At 33.7% G+C, this 6,501-nt stretch overlaps 1 long non-coding RNA gene across 2 annotated transcripts; it reads left to right on the top strand.

Annotated features, from left to right (window-relative positions):
* The first annotated feature begins 634 nt into the window (after nucleotides 1-634).
* On the top strand, nucleotides 635-3,652 carry LOC149071478 (uncharacterized). Of its 2 annotated transcripts, none has more exons than XR_016194583.1 (2): nucleotides 635-1,245; nucleotides 3,319-3,652. It is a non-coding gene; the product is annotated as an uncharacterized LOC149071478 (long non-coding RNA). The 2 variants fall into 2 exon arrangements; XR_016194582.1 differs by having other exon boundaries at nucleotides 3,449-3,652.
* The last annotated feature ends 2,849 nt before the right edge of the window (nucleotides 3,653-6,501 follow it).

Raw genomic sequence — 6,501 nt, forward strand, 5'->3', positions numbered from 1 at the left:
GTTCTTTGTTTTGGACGTCTCCTTATGGTCAAATAAAATAACCGAACTTTCAGTTTGAATTTCCAGTTCAGTTTATAAGCTATGTTTATAAGGAGCTGAGCGGAATAAAGAATATAGTTTTTTTACTTTGAACTTCATCATCACCACATGAGTCACTTTTAAATTTGAGATTAGATGGCAGCACATTCCTATAAAGTGGTATGTGGGAAAATTCACTTTTTACGATCTTACCTGTAGCACTGAGCTATAAGTAAACTTTACTTATAGCTCAGTGTCACTGAATAAACTTTACTTATAGCTCAGTGTCACTGAATAAACTTTACTTATAGCTCAGTGTCTGTCTACTGCTTGTGTGGATGTCTCCTTGGGTCTTGAAAAAATTATTGTACTGGAAGTTTGATCTTTCAGGTCGGTTTATAAAGCCGGGTTTTCCTAGGAGCAGGTTTCCTGTTCCGCGCGCAACGTGATTCGCCCAGCGCGACAAGCCGTCCACTCACCAATAAGAAAATCAGCATGACTGTTTTACTACAGAGCGTAATACAGCTCACGACGGCACTTTACGTCGGGCGTGATTGGCCGACTGCTTGTGGAGGAGTCAAATGCGCCGTGGTTTTGCCGATATTCTCTTCACTCTTGTGTGTTCTCTTTTCCTTCCCTTCAAACCGGAGCTTACAGACGACAGTGTAGCTGATGCAAAAGCCATATACTTTATATAACCGCCCTGATCTGATACGCCATGCTATAGTCTGTTTCAGGTTAACTTTCCAGTGAAGAGAAAGATAGAGAGTGTATTCCTTCGCCCCAAAATATAGTTCTCATATATCGGAGGTTTAAGATGAACCTTTACGGCCGTATTCACCGTCCAGGTTCAGAACGCGATCCAGGTTCTAAACCGCGTTTCACCTCAAAATTGGTATTCACCACCCCTGAATCGAGATCCACGGACCAGCTTTTCGAGCCTGAAACTGAACCTCCGATATCGGCGATCCAGCAGGGTGAATCGAGTTTCAGCGCATGCGCAGTGAACATTATCATCGCTGCAAACACAAACATCGACATAGTAATGGGGGTCGCGCTGAATTGTTTTTACGATGACCCAGAATGAAATAGGGAATTTAGAATAATTTATTAATTATAAGGTGATGAGTGACCGCGTTTAGGTATTAAATATATGTTAAGTAATTATCCCCGATCAATGAAAGCTTTCAACTACTACTTGAAGCCATCAACAAGTCACGAAAGAAGGTGAGTAATGATACTTTTCTATGATTTCCTTCAAATCTGAACTTCATTCGCTAACAAAATGATCATTATCAAATAATGATTATTTAATAATATGAGTAATATACTCATGTATTGATATTAATGACAAATTCGTCTTTATGGTACCTGAAACAGGGTCGTAGCGGGCAGGGCCGTCTTAAGAACACCATGGGCCCCGGGCCAAGTGGCCTTTCTGAGGACCTACCAGGTAAATTACAGAAAATTTCAACCAAATCTCATTTTTGTGAGGCCCCTCTTCTCTCGAGTCCCCCGGGCCGTGCCCGGGTAGGTCCATCCGTTAAGACAGCACTGGTAGTGGGCTCTCTCGATGCAGACTTTTTTCTTGAGTGAGGGCCCTGAAAGTATTATTATGTAAAATAAAGTGTACATTTTTGTGAGGGCCCCCATTCTCTCGGTCCTTGGGAAGTGCTCCGGTTGCCCCAACTTATTTACGGTCCTGACCTAAAGGTTAAAATGGCAGGGTATAGTGTCACGCTTTTGAAGTTTTTTCCTCTGAAAATAATGTATCATTGGTCTGAAAAGAAGTCATGAATATCTCTCTTGAATTGCAGGAATAGTCACTTGTATACAGTGTATACAAATTTTTTTTTTTTGTATTACTTGTATACAAAATTTTTTTTTCCCTAACCAGGACCATCTTAAGAGCATGATCGGGGGGGGGGGGCCTGAGACGAGAAATTTTTCTGTGGTCCTACCTGGTAAATTCTAGAAAATTTCAACTAGATCTCATTTTTGTGGGGTCTTTTTTTCTCTTGAGGAGCCTCGTACATTAAGAACTCGCAAAATGTACTAGGCAAAAGCGATCATTACAGTAGTGCATTTTAATTCCTAAACAAAACAATATTCAACAACACTCTAAAATATAGATTTGTGTATGAAATGTTTCGTCTCTAATATGAAAATATTTATATTAATGCCAAGCAAAATATATTACCTTTTTTTAGCTTTTACCTCTTGGCAGGAATATATTTATTTGATACTTTGCTGCTGTGTGTAAACATGACATTTTCCTTCTATATTCAGTCAATCTCACTTATGATATTCCCATGTATAATATTTTCCTGCTTAGTACTCGAATTAATTTTTATTAAGATTTCCTGTTTAAAGCATTTTCCCCGCTTACATTTTTCATGGTAATTTTTTGAAAAAAAAACCTTTATAAGCAGAATCCACAGTATTTGCACAAATGAAAACACGTGCACAACAAAAAATATTTTCTGTGATGCACTCTCATTATCCAAAATCATATAATTATCAACTCATTTCATTCTATTTGTGCATCAGTATTTTGCGTATAATTATCAGTTCATTCGTTTATTATTTACAGTTAAACCTCACTACAATGATGCTTGATATAAAAATAAATCCCCTACATCAATATTTTGAAAGTCTTGTTTGGAAATTCCTATAGTATAATGTTAAACTGCTGCCACTCGATTACAGATGTGAGATGAGAATAATTATTATTTTTGATAAGAATATTCCCCAGTAAATCATAAAAGTAGTCTTTCCAAAGAATATTCTCTAGGATGTTATATATAATTATATTATAAATAACTGGAGAATATTCTTGTTAAGAATAATAAGAATATTCTCAAGTTATTTACAATAGTAGTCCTTCCAGAGTCCTTCGTTACAATATTCTCAAGAATTTTACATCTCTACTCTTAATACAACAGCAATCCCTCTACAATGATAATTTTTCTTGATTTGCAGAATATCATTTTATTGAGATTTTAGTGTGTGATCATACCTTTCGTGCTCAAAACACCAATTCAAAAATTCATTAAATTACTTTTTGGAACCTTATTTATGTGCAGTTCATGCCAGCATTGGGCAATGATTGAATGAAATTTATAATATTTAAGTAATCTATCATTACATAACCCATACCACGTGATTGCTGATTACATGTGCTTTATTCGTATTATGCAGTATGATTTCACTGTGTTTGAAATCACAACACATGAGTATGATTTGCTTCATTCTTTAGGGAAATTTTTTTTCATGAAAACTATGTTTTTAATTTTTCAGATGAAACAAGTATTTGGGAGCAAAAGTAGGGTAAAAACATGAAAACTATGTTTTTAATTTTTCAGATGAAACAAGTATTTGGGAGCAAAAGTAGGGTAAAAACATGAAAACTATGTTTTTAATTTTTCAGATGAAACAAGTATTTGGGAGCAAAAGTAGGGTAAAAACACATCTATGATAAAATGTGGCCACTGAAGACGAGCTGACTCAATCATGGAAGAAAATCTCAATATTTATTTACAATGTTTGTGTGTGTGTTATACGTACCATTATTATTTTTTAGCAATCTCAAATACTTCCATATAAATATGAATAAATTATTTTTGATAATTGATTTGTCGTTATTTCTTAAGTGAGGAAAATGTTAGCTTTTTTTTACATAGTTTGAATTTGTGCCTTAATTATGTTCAAGTTACAGTGTAAATTTTGAAAGTAATGAATTACTAGATTGTGATTATCACATAAATACAGTATATATTTAAAAAAAAAATCCAGATTTAACTACCAATCCTGCTAGTAAAAAGAGGGATGGAAAATGATTTTGTTGATGAATAATGACGTTGAATCTATCAATATATGTCAAGTTTTTTTTAATTTTTAGTCTTGGCTATTAGTTTACCCTTTAGTTAAACATGATTCAAAGGCAATGCATTTTACACATTAAAAAAAAAAAATTGTCCATACACTAATGCTTGTATTGACTGTCAGATTTGAAACTTTGTTTACAGATTTTTTTATTTTTAAGAATCTTTCAGCTTCAAGGACGTCCTTTCAACTTATATTTAATAATATAATGAACTGTTTTGAACTGAATCTAACTTTTTATGTAAGCTAATCAAAAAAACTAGTACACATGTTGGAACAGTTTTTTGTTGAAAAGAAAACTGTTGGGTTTAGCATTTTATACATTGAGAGGGGGCACATCTTGTGTGTAGGAAGGATTGCATGCAACTATCATGCAAGTTTCAACAAATTACAAAAAATCAGTCTCAGATATTAACTTATTTGGCTAATAGGAAATATAGCTATTAATGTTCAGTAATTTAATATTCAATGTGCATCACAAGAATTACTATTAGCATAAAAAAAATTTTTTGAAATCAAATTCACTGAATTTTGTACTTTTTCATTTTAATATGTGTATCTAAAAATTTGATTTCAGGTACAAAACAATCATAATTTAAAAAATATTCAGATAAAAATTATTTTTTGAAAAATTTCCAAATTTATTAGTATTTTTTAAAATATAAATTTTACACAATTGCGACCCTTTTTTCCTTCACGATTAATAAAATTTGAATGTGTTACTTTTTTTTCAAGGAAATGAAAAGCGCATATAAGCTGATTGTACGTGCGATATATAATTTATCTAATCTGAGAATATTAGCAATTCCGTAGCGAAATGAAAAACCATTATAGATATAGCGGAAGTAGGAAAGAAAACCGTAGCTGGAATGAAATGGAATTTCCATTAAAAAGGGGATGATAAAACCATATTTTGCTTATCGAAAAAAAATTGTTGAAAAACGTAAACACAACAATCCTACCGTTGAGTTTTCTACTTCATTAGAAGATCAAAAACCCTTCATCCAATCAGCGTCGGATCTACTCTCGCCAAGCTAATATACGCCAAATACTCGCCAACTGAACCGAGTTTCACTTGATACGCACTCGAGACTCACTGGTGAATGCCAAATTCGTTCTAAAACTGAAACGGGTTTCAACTGATCCGCGTTTCAGGACTGTGAGTGGTGAATACGGCCGTTATACAGGATATTTCAATTTTTTCTATGATTTTGAAAAAAATACTGAAAAAACATAGTTTTGAACCGATGTTTACTTGTTTAAAATTTTTAAATTATAAAAAAATATTGGTTACCATTATCAAAAAACCATACCAACGGCAACGACATTCAGGCGTGATATCCTGGAAATTTTCCCCACCAATATATCACTGTCGTGTTTTTTCCGTTACACAATTGTATACTGTATATATAGGCTGACCATATTTCCTCGAGAGAAATACGGGACATTGGGATTCCAAATACGGGGCATCGCCAATTATCGCCAAAAACGACGCCAAAACCACACAAAGTTGCCAAATATTGTTGAAATTACGGATAAATCACAATGGCGGGAAGTGATGCATTACTGCAAATTGCAGTGGATTAAAATGTATTCCACGAAAAAAAGAAACGTTCACCAAGGCAAATGTGGGAGATTAGTATTCTCATATATAGATGTAATTATCATAAAATAATTTATGAGTTGAAAAATAATGTCAATCTTCGACTTCAATAAAGAATAAAAATTCAACTAGTCTTCGTGTAAAATACGGGAAAAACCGGGACACTTTTGCTGAAAAGTCGGGACGGCCAAAAAAAACAGAAAATACCGGGACTGTCCCGGGAAATACGGGACGTATGGTCACCCTATGTATATATATATATATTTTTTTTTCGTTATTTGGTTGAGTTTTCCATAACGATACAATTTTTCATCCAGTTTTACATGCAGTTATAGGCTTACATAAAAACGAATATTCAATCAGTTTTATTTTCTCCCAAAAATAGGCTTCAGTAGGCTGACCATATTTCCTCGACAAAAATACGGGATATTGGGATTCCAAATACGGGAAAATACGGGACATCGCCAATTATCGCCAAAAATGACGCCAAAACCGACCAAAGTCGCCAAATATTATTAAAATAACGGAGAAATCACAATGGCGGGAAATGCAGCATTACTGCTAATTGCAGTGTATGAATTCCCCGAAAAAAATTTTTCACTAAGACAAATATGGGAGATTCATTTATAGGTGTAGTTATCATAATATAATTTATAAGTTGAAAATAATTTCAATCTTTGACTTCAATAAAGAATAAAAATTCAAGTAGGCTTCATGCAAAATACGGGAAAAACCGGGACACTTTTGCTAAAAAGTCGGGACAGCCAAAAAAACAGAAAATACCGGGACTGTCCCGGGAAATACGGGACGTATGGTCACCCTAGGCTTCAGTGAGTTCAGATATTCACTCATAGATAGAAGATAATTATTTTTTCTAAATTTAAAACACTTTCTAATCAAAAAACAAAACAAATGATTTCAAAAACCTCACTTTAATTTCTGAAAGTATCAGCAATGGTTTTCTTTTAATTCTATAATTATTACTAATTTAACTG

This window comes from Pholcus phalangioides, unplaced genomic scaffold (genome assembly GCF_987345545.1).
Source record: "Pholcus phalangioides strain wild (caught in Gottingen) unplaced genomic scaffold, Ppha-v1.0 ptg000018l_1, whole genome shotgun sequence".
Taxonomy (NCBI): domain Eukaryota; kingdom Metazoa; phylum Arthropoda; class Arachnida; order Araneae; family Pholcidae; genus Pholcus; species Pholcus phalangioides.